Source organism: Theropithecus gelada, chromosome 6, assembly GCF_003255815.1.
Source record: "Theropithecus gelada isolate Dixy chromosome 6, Tgel_1.0, whole genome shotgun sequence".
NCBI classification, from domain to species: domain Eukaryota; kingdom Metazoa; phylum Chordata; class Mammalia; order Primates; family Cercopithecidae; genus Theropithecus; species Theropithecus gelada.
In genome coordinates, this window is record NC_037673.1 from 73,339,210 (window position 1) to 73,362,546 (window position 23,337).

The window sequence follows — 23,337 nt, forward strand, 5'->3', positions numbered from 1 at the left end:
ACAGACCTACGCCCCAGGCCGTAATGGTGAGACAGGCATAATCCCTGCTCATGGAACCTATGGGGACAAGGCAGTCAACAGTTAAATACACACAATATTTATAATTTACAATAAATTAAACAAAGGAAAAGACGAGGAACTAAGAGACAGCCTAATTGGAGAATCTCATTTAGGTTGGGAGGCTGGGGAAAGTCTCCATGGAGAAGTGTTATCTACACTGAAACCTGAGAAAAATCGGTAGAAGTCAGGCCAAAAGTGGGAGAAGGAGCATGTCAGACAGAGGGATCAAACTTGTGGAGGCCCCGTGGTGGGAGAGAGCGTAGAATTGAAATGATGTTAGGGGCCACCGCAGGGAAACTGGAGACACATAAGTGATGGGAGCTTGGCCAGGACCAACTTCCCATAGGCATTCCATTTGCAATTGCAATTTGTAAGTTTTTGGCAGACAAATCATATGGTCGAACTTAGGTCCTAACACATCTCTCTACTGCTAAATAGAAGAATGGGTGCCACTTAAGAACGGATTCAGTGTAACGAGGGCAAAAGTAGAAGTGAGGAGACCAGCTGTGAGGCTATTGCAGTGGTCCTGGTGTAGGATGTGGGTGACTTGGACTTAGGTGGTGGCAGCAAATTGAGAGACCTGAGTGAAACTGTGAGATGTTTTAGGAGTAGAATTGATAGGACGTGCGGATCAAGTGTATATACAGAGTGAGAAAGGGAAATGGGACTCTCATGTTTCAGGGTGTCTGAATTGGTTTACTGATATTTGGGGGGATCAGAAGAGTTCAGGTCCGGCCAGTTTGCAATTGAGTTGCGTCTGAGGCATCCAATAGGAGGACATCATTGGATACAGGAGTTAGGAGCTTAGATACACACTTGGGAGAACTCGGCACAGGTGGTATGAAAGTGGTGGGCTGGTGAGATTGCCTAGGGAGAGAAAACACGGAGAGGAGTCCCAGGGCTGAGCCCAGACCTCTGAACAGAAGATGGAGTCATGGAGAAACCCAGAAGAGTGAGGTGTCACAGGCAAAGAAAAATTGGATGCTTGGGAAGGAGAGGGGTCTGTCTCACGAAGAGAGATAAAAGCAGCTGGGACCACATGGAGGTAATTGTTGATGCTAATGAGAGCAGAGGGCAGGGAGTGGAAATGGAAGCGAGCCACTGAGCTGAGAATGGAATACAGGAAAGAAACAGCGTTCTGTGGTCAGCCTGGTGAGAAACGTGGCTCTCAGAGAGCACAGAGAGAACAGCTAGGGGAGCGCATGGGTACGGGGGGGTGTCTGACTGGTTGTGTTTACTGTTGGAAAATATCAGAGCTCTTCTGTGTGTTAGGGAAGGGTCAAGTAGAGAGGGCAAGGGAGAAGATGCTGGAGTGAGGAGAGCCAAGGCCCTGAGGCCACTGATCTTGACACTACCCAGGACCTGCAGCCCAGACACTTTCTAAGCAAGCCTCTTGCCTGGGGAATAAAGAGCTGAATTTTCCAGTGACTTCATGGGCACTGGGGTCCTATGGCGCCTCTAAGGGGAAGCGGCAAGAGAAACAGATGTTCTTTCTTCACTGTAGAGGGAGGAAGAGGGAAGAAAAAGATGAAAAAGGGAAGAGAGCAGGAAGGAAGGAGAAAGTAGAAAACAAAGACGGCCAGTTTTCTCCCCTCCTCAGGTGGTCGGGATAACAGTGAGGCTGAATCCCAGATGATATGGGGGTGCTGCAGCCTCTCAGGAGGGCCATCTCCTCCAGGAAAAGCCTAAGACTTACCCAGACTTAGGAGGTTGTCATCAAGCCTTGTCTTTCCAGCAGACCTCAAAGTCTTGTCAGTCCAGAGAAACTTCAAGGGCAGCAGCCAGAATCCTAGGGCTGAGAAACCTGACTTTCCTCTCTTTGTACCTCCCAATTCCCCACCTAGTTCCTGAGTCACAGGGGATTGTGTGATTTCAATGAGCTATGGCAAGAGCATTTTCCCTTCCCATCAACTCAGTCGTGTTTCCTGTAGTGGAGATGTGAGCATGGGGAGGGAGGAGCGGGAGAAAGAAGGCTTGCCCTGGCAGTATTCATTCACTCTCTGAGGCATGATATTTGATTACCAGTCTTTTTAACATGCATGACAGTAAATGCTAATATTTGCCACAGAATTATCTAGCCCTCTTTTAAATCCATCTACAGTGTTAGGCTCTTTGACCCCTAGAGGTAGGGAATGCCACAGGCTGACTTCATGCTACTGAATGTTGTTGCTTCCTCTATAGCAATAAAGCTTTGCTTGAAATATAAAGCATAAGAACAAAGAAAATTCCAGATTTTTGGAAGTAAATACTACAGTTCATTAAAGCACCTGCTTACTTCATACAACAAGCTAGCAATGACTCTCCAGTCTCCCACGTAAAACTCCAGTTAGTCTTCTGTGCATGAGATGTCTTTTCTATTGTGATTGCCATTCTTGGCTCATTGTTCTAAAGGGGATATTACAAATAAAAACAACAACCATCCCTGGTTAATATGCTTATTACTTTACACATCTTTCTCAACTTTTTCCAAACTTACTGGTAGACTAGAAAGAAATCTAACTTCTTTTAGGCTTGAGTTCCATTGTCTAAAGGTATGACCATTTTCTTTCTTTCTTCTTTTTTCTTTTCTTTTCTTTTTTTTCAGATGAAGTTTTGCTCTTTTTGCCCAGGCTACAGTGCAGTGGTGCAATCTCAGCTCACTGCAACCTCTGCCTTCCAGTTTCAAGTGATTCTCCTTCCTCAGCCTCCCGAGGAGCTGGGATTACAGGCACCTGCCACCAAGCCCAGCTAATTTTTGTATGTTTAGTAGAGACGGGGTTTCACCATGTTGGCCAGGCTGGTCTCAAACTCTTGACCTCGTGATCTGCCCACCTCGCCCTCCCAAGGTGCTGGCATTATAGGCGTGAGCCACTGTGCCCGGCCAGGCATGACCATTTTCAAACGTTAGGAGGCAGGGAGCTTGGGGTCAGTATCTAAAACTGTCGGTCGGAAGAGGGGCAATCTTGAAGTTCAAAAGCAGGAGGCACCCCGGATCTCCTTCTCCAGAGCTTTAACATCCCACCTGTCACTGCTTCTTGTAATATCCATTAGAGTTGTAAAAACCATTATCCAGTATAATATCTTTTAAATTGTTATCAAGGAGTCACTTTAGAAGAGTGGGCTCCCTCTGCTCCCTTCCTGCCCCCTCCCAGATGGACCGGTGCTGTTTGTTAGGACGGCTTTGTTCCTCGTTGTTCAACTACACCTGGCATAGTGCTTTGCTCTGTCATAAGGCCATTTCAAAACACCCTCTCTTTGTAACATAAGCTTTGCTCGTGCTGAAACCTTGCCTTTCATTTGCTCTCCACAGCACTTGTCACACTGCATAATATAACCTAGACAATAGCGGCATACAAAGAAATAACAACTGAACATAACCATCCACTATGGAACCACTAATGAGTGCTCTACCTTTTGAAGGCTTCTCACAAACTAATGTGTAGACAAGGATAAAGGGCAAGGCTGCAGGAAAAGTCAATAGAACCTCACAATGTGAAGACTTAACCTCTGTCGCTATCAACTCAGATTTTCGAGTTGTATCAACAGCCAGAACCTTCTCTAGAACCAAGTGCCACATCAGAGCCTGGCAAAAAAAAAAGAAAGAAGAAGAAGAAAAAAAAAGAAAATTGCTTTTTCTTCATGCTGAGTGAAGATATAAACTTATACGTCATAGTTCATATTGAAGGTTGTTTCACATTTTCTAAATACTAAGAAGACATTAAAATCAGTATGGTCACATGAAATCAGCTCAGTTTCATAAATGTGTAATGAAAAGAATCAATTTTGTTGTAACCATTTTTAAAAATTACACGAAGATAATATCTATGGTTTATGCTATTTCTGCCACTTTGATTAGTATTTTTATTTCTTGGCATATTAGGTTAATGTTTAAGATCCATTCTGTGTTTCAGCTTATGAAATTAATGTCTAAGTGCCAGCATGAGGCAAAGCAAACCTTACATTGGAGTCTCCCTTGCTTCCAGTGACTGGAATCAACATATCCAGCCATTCACACAACACTTCTCAAATGTCAAAATAATGGCGTTTGTTCTTCTAATGTTTGTTGAGGGCTTACTATACCAGGCATTGCCCTAAATGCTTTGATGCACTAGTTTTATCCTCATGATAACTTCATGAAGTAGTAAATATTAGTAGCCCCCGATGGTTAGATGAGGGAACCAAGCTCGGAGATGGTAAGCAAGTTGTCCAAGGTTGTAGCACGATATTGCCTTCAGAGCCCAGGCTCATCTTGACTGATCCCCAGCACTGCCTCCATGACAGATCTGTGCTGGAATGGAGGAATAACCTGAGAAATTACTGGTGACACATGGAGAATATTGAAATTACATGGCTAAAGAGGTTGATAGTTACAAATAATTGCAAAGCCAGATTTGTAGACAAATTTCCCAGTTCTGCCTACTGAATGTCTGTGTTCCTAGCAGGTTCTCCTCCTGGAGACAAAATGCACTCCTCTCTCCACACATCCCTAATGTGGTTATTGAAGGCCTCAACATACTCACAGGACCCAACACCTCACTTCCTGCCCTGGCTACAGGATTTGGGGCCAGGGACGAGCACCTTCACTATTTCATTTAGCAAATATTTAGCTGTTGGTGTGAGGGACAGCCAAGGGATCAGCAAGAGATGCTGCTGAGGGGGCTTGGCTGGGGTTGCGAGACCCTAAAGGGCCTATAATTCAGTTTTGCCAATTTCACATCTTTAACCCAGGGCCAGGCATGAACGCAAAACTCGAAATTTATATTCAACTTTCTAGTATGATTTCATAAAGCAAAACAAAACCGAAGCAAAAAATCTCATTTAAGAACATATAAGAAATTTTCTTATATGCAAAGTATCTTGAAGTAGAATATTAACTAGAACAGAAGTTTTTTTGGTAGTTTTTTTTTTTCTTTTTCTTTTTTTTTATGGAGTCACACTCTGTCATCCAGGCTGGAGTGCATTGGCGCAATCTCAGTTCATGGCAACCCCCGCCTCCCGGGTTCACACCATTCTCCTGTCTCAGCTTCCCGAGTAGCTAGGACTACAGGGGCACACCACCATCCCTGGCTAATTTTTAGTACAGACGGGGTTTGGCCACTTTGGCCAGGCTGGTCTTGAACTCCTAACCTCAGGTGATCCACCTGCCTTGGCTTCCCAAACTGCTGGTATTACAGGTGTGAGCCACTGCGCCCAGCCAATTAACTAGAACAGAAATTTTATTACCTTCTATGAATATGCCTCTTTTTACTGTAAGGCAAATTCATAGCTTTGCTGCAAGTTCAGAACAAAATTTTGTAGAAAGGGCTCCTGATAGCTAGCTATCAATCCCTCTTTTAAAAATGCTTCACAGGGTCTTCTTCTATATCCCCTGGCTGCCAACATCTAGACAAGTGAGGGCTTCTTGGGCAGTGAAGGGCTATGCATTGAGGTACCTAGAACTATCCATACACTATTCATTTAGTAACATTGGTTCTGCTGGGAGAGATCCAGAGAAAAGCAAGGACCTGGTTCCTGCCTACAGGCAGTAGATGGGAACACAAGGTAGGCTTTTGTGGCCTAACTAGAGAACAATTCCAAAACAACATATATGATTAAGAGTGTTTGGTTCTGGCTTTTAGTGGATTCAGGGTTAGAGTACTTTAGGCATGAAAGTTGCTTAAAGACAGGGATATAATTTCTGGATGATTATACTAAATATCTATCTTTAGCAAGAAAGCTGAGTAGTTTTACTTCCTACATTTGGGAAGAGTGTGGACAGGGTGAATTGGCTCTTTGTAAATCAGCTAAGGGCACTGGGAATGATTTACCATGTACTCAAGGCAAGCTCATTTCCCCTCTGGGCCTCAGTTTCCTCATCGGTAAAAGATGGGTTTCAACTGGAAAATTTTGTGGGTTTCGCCACCTCTGCCATCCTGAGGACAGGTACTCTGGCTGTGTCTCCATGCACAGCAGTAGGCCAGGTCTGCAAACTGGTCCCGTTTTTGGAAGAATCTACTCTGCAGAAGAGGGTGTACACTGACTACGCCCTGACAGGCAAGTGATAAGGACATTTTTCAGCCAAACTTCCTGGGGTTATTTTCATATAATGCTTACAGCAACCTTTCCTTCCCTTGGTACATCTTCCCTGAGGGGCTTCATCAAATTTCAGGACAGATGGCATCCCTCACTTTTGCTAATTTGAAATCCTAGCAACATCTTTACGTTCTCTCTGACTTTTAAGTTGGATTTGATGGAGTTGCCTAATTTTCTTTCTAAACTCATATGATCTCATTTATCTATTTCCCTAGGATCTCTGTCTCTCAAATTCAGATTGAGTTACACAATCAGTTTTATTATCCTCCACTCTCCACTCGACTAAAACCTAAATTTTATAATCAAAGTATTTCTGGGAGATATTAATAATATGTTATATTATAACACATATATTATAATACGTTATAACATATTATAATATATATGTTATAATATATTATATTATTATATTATAACATATAATATGTTATATATATATTATAATATGTTATAAAAGTTAAAGTCATTTTTTTTTTCGAGGCAGAGTCTTGCTCTGTCTCCCAGGCTGGAGTGCGGTGGCATGATCTCGGCTCACTGCAACCTCTGCCTCCCGAGTTCAATCGATTCTCCTGCCTCAGCCTCCAGAATAGCTGGGATTACAGGCACCCGCCACCACTCCTGGCTAATTTTTGTATTTTTAGTAGAGACCAGGTTTCACCATGTCGGCCAGCCTGGTCTCGAACTCCTGATGTTATAATCTGCCTGCCTTGGCCTCCCAAAGTGCTGGGATTACAGGTGTGAGCCACCGTGCCCGGCCAAGTTAAAGTCGTTTTTCATTAACACCATACTATGCTCATAATTCTATTTTCCATAAAGTTTGTTAAGCTTATGAAATCCTAATCAAAAGCAGAGTTTGGACACTTTTTGTTGTACTTTTTCCAGATTCTAATATGATAGACCTCTCCCATTAATGAGGTATGTTCTGTAGCTGCTTTTTCTATGAAACTAGGAGAAATAATATTGATACATTTTAGCATTTCCCAAGTATATCCCAGATAACACCACGCAAATACAGAACAAGGGGAGTCATAATTTCTGTAGTAATTTGTATGCAATATTTGATATTGGGAAACAAGTTTCTAGGATTACACTAATTAATTCAATTAACGAAATATCATATAGTTAAGGTACAGGTCTCTGTCCTGTTAGTTTAGTTCAAAACCACAACCTTTAGTTTTAACTAGCATGAAAGTCATAGGCAACAATTTCTCAAAACACATCCCTTTTAGACAGAAAACTACTCCGTTTATGCAGTCCGAGAGCTTATTTGCTGATGAAGATGTGTATATGGCTGCTGGAAAAAGGATGAGAATCTTTATGCTGCAGGGAAGATTTACCCAAATCCATTTGGCTCTTTTGACTGACTTCAAGGGTCAAGTCAATAAGGAAATATCAAGTCAACCAAAAAACTGCTTAATATATTTGTAAACCAAGTTAACAATCAAATGGGCTAAAACCATAAGCCAGTTTAGGTTTGTGGACAGTCTCTGTTTAAATCCCAATAGAAGAGAAGCTGCTCATCATTCCCCATCACTGCAAATAACAACAAAGCTTGGCCCAAGCTGCAGCAAACTTCAGAGACGAAGCTTCCCGTCTAACACGGGGTCTAACATAGGAGAGGATCCTAAGCGCCCTGGCAAGGAACAGTGCAGGAGAGCTGGAGGAGGGTCCCTGTCTCTATTAGCTTCAGGGCACCATCAACCTCAGGCCTGCCTAAGGGCACCTTTTGATTCAGAGGAGTGGGTTGCTGAAAGGAGGGGAGGCATTTCTGAATCTTAACATCTCTGTTTGGTGAATGTTTTCCAAATAAATGCTCTATTCTCTTGTCCAGTAATAATTCCACAGCCCTTGTATATACTTGTGAACAATCACACCTGTTGACACTTCGATAGTCACAAGAAAAACCCTGAAAGATGGAAGGAGAAGCCATTGAATTTGTTTGTGCTTTTAGTTATTTCTGAGAGAAAGGCGGCATTGCAGCAATCCATTAATGCCACGTACCACATCAAAGCTAAAAAGCTGTCACATAAAAGCACCACCTGTAGCCACTCCTTTGAAAGGAAAGTCCTTGGCAAACGATGGCCTGAGTGAGCCAGTTTAATCAGGCAGGAGTCAAGACCACTGAGACATAAATTAAGCATTCATCCTTGAGTAGCAGCCAAGCAGCCAAAGCCCCCATAATCCCAATTAATCCCATTTTGTGCCGTTGCCCTTGGGCCAAGGGCAGAGGGGAAGGGAGTCTACACACGCTGGTTCCGCATCAGCTCTTTACCTTTACAGGGGGTGGGGCTGTAATAAAGGAAAGCACCTATGCAAGTGTTCCTGTTCTGACGTTGGAGCAATCAGAGCCTTCCCCCGCCCGGCTTCTGTGATCTGTCAGCAAGAACTTACTTCAAGGGCATCCTACACTTTTGGAGTTAGGTGCTTGGGCTCCTTTGAAGACAGACATGACTCTGTTTCATTCTCCTTTGTTTGTACAACTAAACTGACTTCCCATCACCCACCCCTGCAGTCAGACTGAATGAACAAATGCTCTACAATCTCCCTGGAACTCATTTTTGCCATTGATCCTCTGTTCTGATAGAAAAGTTACCTAGCTTCCTAGGGATAGGAAATTTCCTTCCAGAGAGCAGCGATTCTGTCTGCGGAGTCAGCCTGGTGAGGCTGCTGCTTACTTCTCTCACACCTTGTGGGAGGGACATGGCAGAGTCTGAGCTCTGAAAACACACCTCCCCTGGGCTGCAGATTCACTGTGCTCAGGCCCTGGGGTCCCCTTCCCACTTTATGAGAAGCCCTCACAGGTACTAGCAGAGTGCTAAGGGCTCTGTGGTGGAGACTGCTGCATAATTGGTCACTTCTGGCCACCAGAAATCTTCCCTTCTTTGGCCACACTAGTAGGCCTTGTCTCCCAGATTTCCTTGTAGTTGGAGGGAAATAAGATGACATGAAACTAGGTTTTCCCGGTAGAGTGTGAGCACGAGTGATGTGTACCACCTCTGGCTTGGGCTCATAAAGTCCTCCTGGACATACTCATCCATGTGCTTTCCCCCTTTCTGTCTAACTGAGATGGAAATGCCTCCCCTTCTCTGCCCTCCTCCAAGTGTTCTCCTGGAAGACAGATTTTAAAGGTCCCCATCAGCCTGAGTCCCAGGGTGACTGTCTGGAGTAGAGCCCTCCCTCCCAGCCACATCTCTGTTTGTCTACATGATTTTTCAATTCCGCTATAATGTGAGGTGAGCAAGAAATAAACTTCCATCGTGCTGAGAAACTATATGTTTGGGTCTATTTATTACTTCAGGTTGACCTACCCTAACCATACAGGCTCAAAACGCGTCGGTCTCCTGACCTTCTGTGGGCTCTACCTCCAGACCACCAATCCCAGGACACAGGTCAGGAGAAAAGGAAGAGAGGCCAAGGTGACCAGGGCTTCTGAGCCCAACAGAAATTTTTGCACTCTGGGCTTTAGCATCTCCCTGATGACAAGGGGCCTCTATTCTAGTAAGTCTCTGTCCACAGTGACCCTTCCTGGATATGAGTACTTTGGTTCTTGGCGGGCTGGCTCTGAGGGTTCTCCATTCAGAGGACAGTCCTTTTTGGCCGTAGGCTCTGCTGAGTCATACATGACTCAGGCCTATGAGTAAGCCCACTAAGACTGATGGAGAGAAGTAATGACTCTTTACAGGAACTGGGGCTGAGAAGAAATCTGCATGCATCCTACTCACTTCTGGAAAGATGGAAAAGCACCGCAACTTTTCACTTCAAATCAAATTTAGGAGAATGAGGGTCTGTGGGCTCTTGCTTTCACTGCAACGAGTCCTTGTCACTTGAAGTTTGTTTTTTGAGGAGTGTCTAATTTAATTTCCAGACTTCAATTGTTTAAATAAATTTGATAAAAAGGAACAAAAATTGGCTGGGCATGGTGGCTCATGCCTGTAATCCCAGCACTTTGGGAGGCCAAGGCAGGTGGATCACCTGAGGTCAGGAGTTCAAGACCAGCCTGGCCAACATGGTGAAACCCTGTCTCTACTAAAAATACAAAAATTAGCAAGGTGTGGTGGCACAGGCCTGTAGTCCCAGCTACTGAGGAGGCTGAGGCAGGCGAATCACTTGAGCCTGGGAGGCGGAGGTTGCAGTGAGCCGAGATCACGCCACTGAACTCTATCCTGGAGACAGTGCAAGACTCCATTTCAAAAAAATAAAATAAAATAAAAATAAAAATTTTGTCTCCCATTATATTTATCTTTGAAGATGCCAGGCATTACATTTTAAAAAAGAAAAAGAAATAGATAATATTAACAGTCTCATGACCAAAATACTGGCATCATGAGATGAGATTTAGGAAATCTAATTAGCATCAAGAATAGGACAAATAGGATATTGTGCACTTCCATCAATGTTAAGTTCAAAGAAAAACCACCTGTATTTCAAGTAGATAGGGCTGTTTTCTTTGAAAGAAAAAATATATACTATGATTTGAAAGAATCAGACTCGTTAACAGGCAATATAGAGAGGATACACGTACGATAAAAATCATCATTTAAGAAGAAAGTGTTTTACTCAAACTCATTGTTGCTCATTTTAGAGTTTTTCCAAACTCCGCAGTTGTTGATTAGAAGTTAGAAAGTAAGGAGAGAGGCAGTCTGCTCCTACAGAAAAGTCAGCTCCCTCTAGATACATAATCCAGTTAAAATTGAGTTTCTTCTGGGTATCTTGTAACATTGCTGGTGGAAATGTAAGTTTGGCAGTTTCTAAAAAAAGTATATACTTATCATATTACTCAACAATTGTACTTTGAGCATTTATCCCAAATAAATAAAAACTGATGTCCACACAACAACCTGTATACAATGGTTCACAGCAGCTTTACTTGCAATAGCTAAAAGCAGGAAACAACTAAAATGTCCTATAATAGGCAAATGATTAAACAGACTGTGGTACGCCCCTACCATGGAATACTACTCAGTAATAAAAAGAGAACCAACTATTGATACATGACACAACTCAGATGAATCTCAAGGACGTTATACTGAGTGAAAAAAGTCAATCTTGAAAGTCAATGTTATTGTACGAATTTGCTGTATGAATACTGTATGATTCCATGCATATAACATTCTCAGAATGACAAAATTATACAGATTAAGAATAAACTAGTCATTCTAGGGGTTAGGGATGTTGGGGGATGGGGTAAACTTGCAGAAAAAAATGAGTTCCTAATTTCCATTTCACATGCCACAGGTAATTTTTAAATTAAACTCTTAATTATTTCTAACTCTGCATTTTCATGTGTGATAAATGTCTTTGAAAAAGAGTAACCAGCTGGGCACAGTGGCTCACGCCTATAGTCCCAGCACTTTGAGAGGCCGAGGTGGGTGGATCGCTTGAGTTCATGAGTTTGAGACCAGCTTGGGCGAAACCTTGCCTCTACAAAAAATACCAAAATTACCTGGGCATGGTGGCCCATGCCTGTGGTCCCAGCTACTCTGGAGGCTGAGGTGGAAGGATCACTTGAGCCCAGGAGACGGAGCTTGCAGTGAGCCGAGATTGCACCACTGCACTCCAGCCTGGGCAATAGAGTGAGATCCTGTCTAAAAAAAAAAAAAAAAAAAAAAGAGTAACCAACATCATTTTCAGAATAATAGCAATGCAAAACATTTTTTCCTATGTGAAGGAGTAGTCAAATTATCTCTTTTATTTGGGGAATTCAAAAGTGAGACAGACACTCCCAAGGATAAATAAGACAATCTGTTGGAGAGTGGGAGAGAAATAGTAGAATGCCTGTTTCTATTTATTGCATATCCTTTGTGTTTAAAATATCTCAGAGTCGGCCGGGTGCAGTTGCTCAGGCCCATAATTCCAGCACTTTGGGAGGCCGAGGCAGGCGGATCACCTAAGGTCAGGAGTTCGAGACCAACCTGATCAACAAGGTGAAACTTTGTTCTCTATTAAGAACAAAGCTGGGCATGGTGGTGAGGCCTGTAATCCCAGTTACTTGAAGGCTAAGGCAGGAGAATCACTTGAATTTGGGAGGCAGAGGTTGCAGTGAGCCGAGATCACTCCACTGCACTCCAGCCTGGGTGGCAGAGTGAAACTCTGTCTCAAAATAAATAAACAAATAAATAAATAATATATATACACACACACACACACATCTCAGAGTGTGTTTTATAATATATATGATTTGTTAGCTTTATAGTACCAGGATAACATTGACACATGTGAATATGGGGATACAAGCTCAAAAATGTTTTCCTGATGGGAATGTGTGAGCCAGGGAGTGGTGTGCCTAATGCCAGCCATCAGCCCATAGGATCTAGCTCAACCATCTCATTTTTTGATGTGTATGGTCAGCATTTGATAGCTTAAGCCTTTTCAAATATTCTCTGGTAGAATGTAGATTGCTTTTTTTTTTTATCTGGAGGGAAACTGTACATGTAAGTTAAAATGGGTAGCAATGTGTTTGGAAAATGTAAGACAACTGGGTCTATATTCTTTATCTCCAACTCACCCCGGAGACCCTCCAAGTGGAAGAGAAACAGATGTTGTTTCTGACATCTAAATAGTCAACCGTCTCTTACTAATTTATTTACAGATAAGAAAGCATCATTTCTTTCATTAGAAAATTCAACATTTGGACAAGCACAGTGGCTCACGCCTGTAATCCTAGAACTTTGGGAGGCCAAGGCGGGTGGATCACCTGAGGTCAGGAGTTTGAGACCAACCTGGCCAACATGGTAGAACCCCATCTCTACTAAAAATACAAAGTTAACTGGGCATGGTGGCAGGTGCCTGTAATCCCAGCTACTTGGGAGGCTGAGGCAGGAGAATGGCTTGAACCTGGGAGGCAGAGGTGCAGTGAGCCGAGATCGCCCCATTGCACTCCAGCCTGGGTGACAAGAGTGAAACTTGGTCTCAAAAAAAAAAAAAAAAAGGAAAAGAAAATTTAAGATTTTTTCCTTTAAATATCTGTATTATTATTATTATTTAGAGCAAGGCGAAATTGCCTTTGAATATCTTATGGCGAATTGCTATGGCTGTTGCTTTAAATCTAAAGGAGAGAATATTCCCTGTAAAGATGTAAGGAAAGCTCTGTCTGTTGGTCCTCTGTTTGCCCTCAACTGTTGGTATATGTGGCAGGGAGTCCTGCTTTTGGTCTTCTTTTTTATTTTTATTTTTTATTTTTTGAGACGGAGTCTGGCTCTGTCGCCCAGGCTGGAGTGCAGTGGCCGGATCTCAGCTCACTGCAACCTCCACCTCCCGGGTTTGCGCCATTCTCCTGCCTCAGCCTCCCGAGTAGCTGGGACTACAGGCACCCGCCACCTTGCCCGGCTAGTTTTTTGTATTTTTTAGTAGAGACGGGGTTTCACTGTGTTAGCCAGGATGGTCTTGATCTCCTGACCTCGTGATCCGCCCGTCTCGGCCTCCCAAAGTGCTGGGATTACAGGCTTGAGCCACCGCGCCCGGCCTGGTCTTCTTTTCTTCTCACCCAGCTTGCATTTCCTAGGTACTCTCATCAATTTTTATAGTTGTGACTGCTTCACTATGATAAAAGGGTAAGGCTCTGTCTCCATACAGATCATGCTCCTGAGCACTCCTCAAATGCAATTGCCCACAGAGCATGTTCCATCAGTATGGCCCCAAGAAGCAAGCACACCTCCACACTCAGATTGAGCTCAATATCTTTCAGGCCTCCTCATTTCAAACCTACTCCTTCTACTATATTCCTCATCTTTGTCTGTAATTTACATGTTCATCCTAGCCAGAAATAGGGTGGTGATCTGAGATTTTTTTCCTCTCTCTTATATTTTACATTGTTAAGTTTTACTTTTTTATTATCTCTAAATTCCTCTATGCATTAGACCTATGTATATCAACATGGATAAATCTCAAAAACATAATACAAAGACAGCAAGTTTCAAAAGCATACATGGGATGATATGTAAAATTCTAAATATACAGAAGAGTAGTGTATTTTGTTTGTGGATACATACTGCGTCTAAAAACTAAAAATCATGTATGGAGGCCAGGCGCAGTGGTTCACGCCTGTAATCCCAGCACTTTGGGATGCCGAGACAGGTGGATCACTTGAGGCCAAGAGTTCGAGACCAGCCTGGACAACATGGTGAAACCCCATCTCTACAAAAATTACAAAAATCAGTCAGGCGTGGTGGTGTGCGTCTGTAGTCCCAGTTACTCTGGAGGCTGATGTGGGAGGATTGCTTGAACCCAGGAGGCGGAGGTTGCAGTGAGCCATGATCACACCACTGCACTTCAGCCTGGGTGACAGAGCAAGACCCTGTCTCAAAAAACAAACAAACAAACAAAACCCCAAACCCCAAAGTCAAGAAGCAGGGCAACATATTCCATTTCTTTAGTGGTAAAAACTACAAAGTCACACGGCAAAGGGTATGGCTGCACAGAGGAGTGAAAATTTGGGGCTGATAGCACAATCTTCCATAGACCCTAGCATTTAAGGACAAATGTCCTTCCTTAGCAAGGCTCACACAGTACTCTGCAGGCATCCTGAGTCAGCTGTCCAACCTCATTTCTGTTGCCACATCCTTTATTCCTTATGCTCCCGCCATTCTGAACTATCTGCACGTGTTCTGCTGTTTCTTGTCCCTCTGCCTTTGCATATGTTATTCCCTCTGTCTTCACCAGGCAAACACCCACTTATTGTTCATGGCCTTAACTCAGATCTTCTTGATCAACTCTTTCTCACGTGGATCAATTTTCAGCTTCCATCTTCATCCCAGCAGAATCGACCACACCTCCTCTGTCTTTGTCTTCATTGCTTCTTGAATACACAATATGGAAACTCAGCACCACTCTTTCTAGACTATGAATCCTTCCAGGGCGGAAAATATATTTTATCATATTTGCATCTTTGGTACTTAGTACTTTATTGAGTCTCCATAAATGTTTGTCAAATTAAATGCAACCTTTTGACTATTGATTAAACTTTCCTAGTTCTCAGAAACTAAGAAAGGTATACTGTGAACAGAAGAGACTAAATAGTCCAGTTTCCAAGACAAGTGAAATGCTAGATCTAAATTTTTGTTTGTTTGTTTTGAGACAGGATCTTGCTCTGTCACCCAGGCTGGAGTGCAGTGATACAATATCGGCTCGCTGCAACCTCCGCCTCCTTGGTTCAAGCAATTCTCCTGCCTCAGTCTCCCGAGTAGCTGGGACTACAGGTGTGTGCCACCATGCCCGACTAATTTTTGTACTTTTGGTAGAGACAGGGTTTCCCTATGTTAGCCAAGCTGCCCTCAAACTCCTGACCTCAAGTGATCTGCCCACCTCAGCCTCCCAAATTGCTGGGATTACAGGCATGAGCCACCACACCCAGCCCTCTAGTTGTAAATTAATACATCAATATTCTGCTAAAATATTTATCTGGCTTAGAATCTGATCATTTTCATTTGAGTTAGGGTGGGGATCCAAACATTGAATCATGGAGCCACCAATAAGATGCTGCATATCGGCTGGGCGCAGTGGCTTACGCCTGTAATCCTGGCACTTTGGGAGGCTGAGGCTGAGGCAGGTCAATCACCTGAGATCAGGAGTTCTAGACCAGCCTGGCCAACATGGTGAAATGCTGACTCTACTAAAAATACAAAAGTTAGCCAGGCATGGTGGCAGGCACCTACAATCCCAGATACTCGAGAGGCTAAGGTATGAGAATCACTTGAACCTGGGGGGCAGAGGTTGCAGTGAGCCAAGATGATGCCACTTCACTCCAGCCTGGTCGAAAGAGAGAAACTTCATCTCGAAAAAAAAAAAAGATGCCGCATATCCTTGGAAGATGTGGTGTTGGAGCTGGCTGATCTTACTCATTATATTACTAGGCAGGGCTCTGTGAGGATAGAAGAGACTAAGGTTTATTTGCCTTGTGAAACTGCACATCAGCAGGGTGTGCTAACGAAATCAGAGGGCAAATCCCTGACCACTGTGCTAATAGCTAGAGTCACCTACCCCCAATTCTTGGAAGAGGCCCTAGAATCAGACTCTGATTGAGGCCTTTTCCACTGTTGCAGGAGAACAAAGGGACTGACTGAATCCAGGATCATCACACTTAGGGGTGATGTGCACCAAACTATTCTTTAAGGCATCATTGGGTTTTGTGTTCAAGGACAGCCCCCAAGCAGAAACACTCTATTGTTACACCACTCAGACTCATAAACAACCAGAAGACTGAGTCAGTTAGGGACAAAAGTGAGCATAGAACATGCATCTAGAAACAATGGAATCACTGTTGTTTGTTTGATTGTTTATTTGGAAGAGAAAATGCAAATCAAAGAACAGGAAGACAACTCTTTAGTCAACCAAGAAGCACAAATGTCACCTCCAAGGCTTTATATATTCAAGTGAGAGCAAATTCCAGCATTAGCAAATGCTTTACTACTACCGGGAGAGAGGACTAGCTGCTTCATCTGCTGATTCCATTTCTAATTTTCTTAAATTCAGGAAAATGTGCAAAATGACTTTATGCCAATATCACATGCTACAAAGCAGAGTTCATTTGGGTGGTTCTGGCGAGAGGTTGTTCATGAATGTTGTTAATGTACACTAGAAGACATCTGATGTGAAGTTCATAATTGAAATGTTATGAGCAGTTTAGCATATGGATCCTTCACATCCACTTAATTGCCAGTTTAGTAATAATTTTATGTAATGAGGCATTATTAATAATACGTGAAATACTAAATTGACGTAATGCCCTAAAAACGTAGTATGACATTTGCCACTGCAAAAGCATTATGATTCCAGGTGTCTTTACTGATTTCAAAAACATATGTGATATTATATAAAATATTAAATCAGTCTTTAGAACAGCTTGGTTATGATGTATTTCAAATTCATTCTCCAAATTACAGTCCATTTTTGACAAAAAGTGCAGAACTTTGCTTGCACTTGTGGACTCGCATTTCAACTGCTGCTCAAAGCTCTTGTGCCATTTGATGTTAGCCATCCTGTTCTTCCATGGCTGAGGGGGCATCTGAGATGGCAGAGAGGGAAGCCAGACACAGAAAAGTCAGATTTGTTCATGATCAAGCATGAAGAAAATATGAGGAAACAGAAGCCAAATGCTTGCTATTGACAGACTCCTCAAAATTTCATCACACTCAGGGACTGTTTTTTTGCATCTTTGTACAGTTCTTAAAACCTTATGATTGGAGCCATGCTTATCATTTGCAAGGCCTGAGGGAAGAGTGCAATTGGAGGCCCATACACCATATGTTTACATAGTTGAAAGTTATAAGTGAAACTAACAAACTAGTAAATAAAATAGGATCTTTTCTACCTTGACAAATATTCCGTAATGGCAAAATGGAAAAATATGTAAAAAGCTTTGTTTTTTTATATGACTTAAAGTTATATCAAATACGAAAGACAACCGAATGATTGTCTTCGATTATTGTGTGTGGGAGTGTCCCATTGTTGGGCTGGTAAAATTTGAATGGAGTAACAAGATAAAAACATACATAATTCATTAAAAAGTAAAATTTAGCCAGTAAAATTTCTTTTTTTGTTTCAACAGAATTATTAAAGATGTTGTAATAAACATTTTAACATAATTTATATTCTATTAATAGCAGTGACCTAAATGAATAAAAAATAGAAAGTATATAGCAAGGAAAGTCTAATATATTTTTATAACAAGTTAAATATTAAAATATTATTTTTGTATATTTTTTCTAAAAATTATTTTTCTTCTAAAATACTCAGAATTATTTGTTAAACTTAAAAGGCAGACTGAAAACTATAAACAGTAAATACAAAAATTGTTAGTCTCTCTACTTAAGCAATGCTGAAAATTTGGTGTTTTTTTCTTTTTCTTTGAGACAGGATCTACTCTGTCACCCAAGCCAGAGTGCAACAGCAAAATCATGGGTTACTGCAGCCTTGACTGCCCAGGCTCAAGCGATCCCCTACCTCAGCCTCTTGAGTAGGTGAGACTACAGGTGTGTGCCGCCAAGGCTAGCTAATTTTTTTTCTTTCTTTTTTTGTAGAGATGGGATTCCACCATATGGCTGGCCTCAAACTCCTAGCTTCAAGTGATCCTCCCACCTTGGCCTCCCAAAGTGCTAAGATTACAGACATGAACCACCATTCCCACCCAGAAAACTTTAATATTTTGAAATTTTAATTAAATTTTACTGAGTATTTTATAAAGATAAGACTATTTCTAGTTATAGAATTCAACCTCCATTTGGTTGCCAATTTAAAGAACAGGCATCACGCTTCCACATATATGTCTAGACAAATATCTGTATGTATGTATGTGCTTGTATATATATGTATAAATTAAAGAATAATATAAACTATTTAATATTGCAAAACATTCTAAGCTACCATGTGCAACTATTAGAACTACTGCAGTACCTTGTGAACCAGGGCTTGGAACTCAACTGGAACACGAAAAGAAGTAAGAAAGTGGATGCTTAGCACTACTGGAAACAATATTTCATAATATAAGAGTCTATTGCATTCATGCTGACAGGAAGGATTTAACAAGTTAATTAATTTGTCTTTTCTCTTACTAAGCGCTTCAGCCACTTAAGTTCCTCTGCACTCAAAAGCAGAGTCCATCTCTGAATCTAGCAGTGGCACAACCCACAAGTTTTCTCAGCTTTGGGATGCAGTCAAGTTTTGTTTTGAGGACATAGGGCAAACCATATAGAAAAATGCGTCTTGGGCTGGGCGTGGTGGCTCACGCCTATAATCCTAGCAATTTGGGAGCCCAAGGCGGGTGGATTGCTTGAGCCCTGGAGTTCAAGACCAGACTGGGTAACATGGCAAAACCCCATCTCTACAAATTTACACAAAAAAATTGCCAGGCATGGTGTTGCGTTCCTGTAATCCCAGCACTTTGGGAGGCTGTGATGGGAGGATCGCGTGAGCCCAGGAAGTTGAGGCTACAGCCAGCCAAGATGGCACCACTGCACTCCAGCCTGGATGAAAGAGCAAGACCCTGTCAAAAAAAGAAAAGAAAAGAAAAGAAAAGGAAACTGTGTCCTGAGGTCAAAAATGTATGTCACATGAACTGATGTTTAGGGATTCGGGTGCCCTATGTCAGCACTGTGCACAGATCCCAAGTGTTCCTTAACTTAGTGTGTTTGTTCACATGCATATGTGTTTCATTGTAGGGCCCTCTAAAGTACAGGCCCCAGAACAAGGCCACCTCTTGCCTGGCTCTATGTGCAGCACAGCATGTGATGCACACACACAGAAGGAGTTTAATAAATGTTGCTTTCACACCAACTAATAACACTGCCTCATAGACTGTGAAATTGTCCCCTACATACTTTCCTGTTTGAGCTAGACTATAGCTCAAGTCATCCTCTATCTATGTCCAAGGCTGGTTCAGCAGGCTCACATAGATGCTGCCATACTGTTAAAGCATTGAAATACCTCCATATTTGTTAAACAGTAGTTGTCCTAAACTCCAAGAGTGTCTCCCACCTCCAAGTATCCCCTCCTTCCTTCCCTAAAACCCCTTCCCAAGAACTCCACACAGACTCTCTCCAGCACTCTGCTTCAGTGCCTGAGTTCAATATTTTTTATATCATCCTTGTACATGTCTTATAGCAAAGCAGACAAGCACAGGTGAAAGAGAAAATGCATTAACACTGTGCGCACTTGTATCAAATAAATATATTTTAGAAAGCATGATTACTTGATAGTATATTTCTGGATGCACCAACGTATCTGGATAATAGGAGAAGAGATGCCTTTTCATTGTAAGGTTGGCTGTTGAAATCTGATTCCATACCGACAGATGCTCAATGGCTTTTGACAAGTGAATTGGTGGCCTTTTTCCAGTTCCAAATACCTAGATGTCTAAATCACTAAAATCACTATTCTAAGCTGATGTGTGATCTGATTAAGGTTCTCGTTGGGCTTTTTGGCTCAGAGTTCATAACCAAATGGGAGTGGAAACGGAGACAGTCTATAACATATTCTGGTTCTAAGGTAAAACTGAGTGCCTAAATGTGCTCAGTACTAACCCATTTTGCAGAGAAACCTAGAATTTAACCTTCATAAATTTTATTTTGGCACCTTTTAAAAAGTCTGCAACAAAATAATTGGTTATTAAATGTAGCTGAAATCACTTGTTTTGATTTCCAAACCCCAAGTCAGTCTGACTGCTCCTAACCCCAGGCTGAGGGCAGCCTAGGATTTCTTCTAGAACTTGGCCCTGTGTCCATAGTTTACTTACTATGAAATTGATTCAGGTTTTATGTATTTTGACAATGTCCATGTTCAAAGGAAGATCCAAGTTTGGTGGGTCCTTAAGCTCATACAATTTGGAAGTCTCTCCTTTAGAAAAAGAATACAAAATCAGAAATTTAAAATTGTTGGGACTCCAACAGCTGCAGCTTACTACAGAGTAAGCGTTGGTAGCCTCATGGTAAGCCCACCTCTGTCTAGATGGCTCTTGCCTGTGTAGTAGACACCAATGACCATGGAGCTATCATCTTCTGTTCTGCTTCTTGTAGGTTATTTTTTGTCGCTGTTGCCTACCTTAAGGGAAATACAAGTTGGGCAAAAATCTAGGTTTATGTAGCAGGAGAAAATGGATTTTCTGTCATTTAAAAGAGATCTGACTAATGAGCCACTCCTGCATAAAGTCTTGATAAAATGTAAGCTGTGTGGCCATATGAAAAAAGGGTAGAATTTGGGCTGTTTTCTTCAAACTTAAAATGGTGATAGCTGGGACTCATATCTGAAAAACTCTTTCAAATCAACACTGCAGTGAAAACCCCTGTGTATTTTGGAATGGTAAGGGACAGGGAACGGGCAGGTTATTGTACAGTGAATGCCTTCCCTCCCTTATTGCACCAGGCAAAGCAGAAGCTGCGGGTGGGAATTGACATTATCATAGCCTCTCTCAGAAATTTTAGGCGAGAAGTTGTTTCTGAAGGTTGATTTCTACTTGGTCTTAAAAAGAAATACTATCATTACAATCTTTCCTCTTTCTAGGTTTATGGGAGATGATGGTTTTGAGAGTCAAGTGGAGTCTCCATTGGCGCAGTGTGACATTATAAACAATATATATTTGATCTCAGCCCCTGGTTCCTGGCAGAGAGCCCTTAAAGCCATGTTTTTTCCTAAGTAACATGGTTATTACGAACATTTTTTATTCTAATATTCGCTCTTTGACATTTTGGTCTTTGAGCTTCTACAGCCCTTGGAATCTCCTGGGTGATAGGAGTGCCTTTTGTCGAATGAGGTAACTCTTGGTGGGCTCCTGGAAAGTTTCAGGATGGAGACTGGTCGCTAGAAAATCCAAACCATGATTAGAAGCTTGAAACCTACAGCTGCATTCCCCATCCTCAGGGAAGGGGAGAGAAGCTAGAGACTGTGTTGATAATCGATTGTGCTTATGTGATGAAGCCTCCACTAAAATTTCTAAAAGGTGGTGTTTGGGGAGCTTCCAGATTGGTGAAGGCATTCACGTGCCACGAGTGTGGCATAATTCAACTCCACAGGAACAGACGCTCTTGTGGTTGGGATCCTTCCACACCTCATCCTACGTTCCTCTTCATCTGGCTGTTTGTATCCTTTCTTATATCTCTTAGAATAATAAACCAGTAAATATAAGTGTTTCTCTGAGTTCCATGAGCTGTTATAGCAAATTATCAAACCTAAGGAGGGGGTCATGGGAACCTCTAATTTGTAGCCAAGTTGGACAGAAGTATGAGCAACTGGGGGACCCACTGCTTGTGATTGACCCCTGAAGTGGTAGCAGTCTTGTGGGACTGAGCCCTCTACCTATGGAGTCCCCATTAACTCCAGGTAGTGTCAGAATTGAATTGTCAGACAACCGGTTGGTATCTGGAGAGTTGGAGAATCGGTTGGTGTAGAAAATCCCAGGCTCTTGCTGTCTGATTGTATTGTGAAGCACATTTTTGGCCAGAATTGCAGACATCTGATTCCCTCAGAACCGCTGGCAGACTATATCCCAAAGTGGAAGCCCGGGGCTGGGTTGATGGTAAGCAGGTCCAATGCTTACTTTCACAGAGCAACAGATACCTTCGCTTCTCTCAGGTTCAAGAGCAAGCTGGCTGTGAGGCTGTCAACTGTAGGGCGAGCTCTTTCCCAGGCCTCCCCAGCCCCAGTCCAGTCCCTATCATGACCAACTCTTGGCTCACTGATGAGGGCGGAGGCCTTAGGAGAGGGATGTAGTCAGCCTTTAATGAGTCAGCAGGGAAGAGCTACGGAAATAAATTGCTCAACTTCACTCTCCTTCCACCTTCACGTCTTCCCATCCTCTCATTGATCTCACAAAGCAAATGATGCTGCAGCCTCCTGTGGAAGTGGGATGGCAAAGGAATCCACTGGAGCAGCCACACAGGTCAGCCTCCGCAGGCACAGAGCAGGATGCGGGACAGCAGGAGTCGGCCTGGAGAGACAAGTAGAACATCAACAAGGAGATAGGAACGAGGCTTCTGAGAAGACTTTTTTTTTTTTTTTTTTTTTGAGACGGAGTCTCACGCTGTCGCCCAGGCTGGAGTGCAGTGGCGCGATCTCGGCTCACTGCAAGCTCCGCCTCCCGGGTTCACGCCATTCTCCTGCCTCAGCCTCCTGAGTAGCTGGGACTACAGGCGCCCGCCACCGCGCCCAGCTAATTTTTTTGTATTTTTAGTAGAGACGGGGTTTCACCGTAGTCTCGATCTCCTGACCTTGTGATCCGCCCGCCTCGGCCTCCCAAAGTGCTGGGATTACAGGCGTGAGCCACCGCGCCCGGCCGAGAAGACTTCTGAGGACACTTTTGAGAGGGAGACTGGGCTGGACACAGTGGCTCATGCCTGTAATCCCAGCACTTTGGGAGGCCAAAGCAAGCAGATCACTTGAGGTCAGGAGTTCAAGACCAGCCTGGCCAACATGGTGAAACCCCGTCTCTATTCAAAACTACAAAAATTAGCCGGGCATGGCGGCGTGCACCTGTAATCCCAGGTACTCAGGAGGCTGAAGCGGGAGAATCACTTGAGTCTGGGAGGCGGAAGTTGCAGTGAGCCAAGGTTGCGCCACTGCACTCCCACTCCAGCTTGGGCCACAGGGTGAGACCTCGTCTCAAAATAAAGAAAGAAAGGGAGACTGACTTTTCACCATTTTTTCTCTTCTTCGAAAATCAAACAAACCTTTACTTGTTTAATGTCAGGCTTCTGTTACATGCAGCCAAGTGCAATTCAGACACACTGCCAGTCTCCAATCAGA

General features: G+C 42.8%; 1 long non-coding RNA gene across 1 annotated transcript in view; it reads left to right on the top strand.

Annotated features, from left to right (window-relative positions):
- The first annotated feature begins 930 nt into the window (after window positions 1-930).
- Window positions 931-23,337, top strand: part of LOC112626825 — a 74,558-nt gene continuing 52,151 nt past the window's right edge. Inside the window, exon 1 of the long non-coding RNA XR_003119963.1 lies at window positions 931-1,105. This is a non-coding gene — a long non-coding RNA (uncharacterized LOC112626825). The remainder of the gene's footprint in view (window positions 1,106-23,337) is intronic.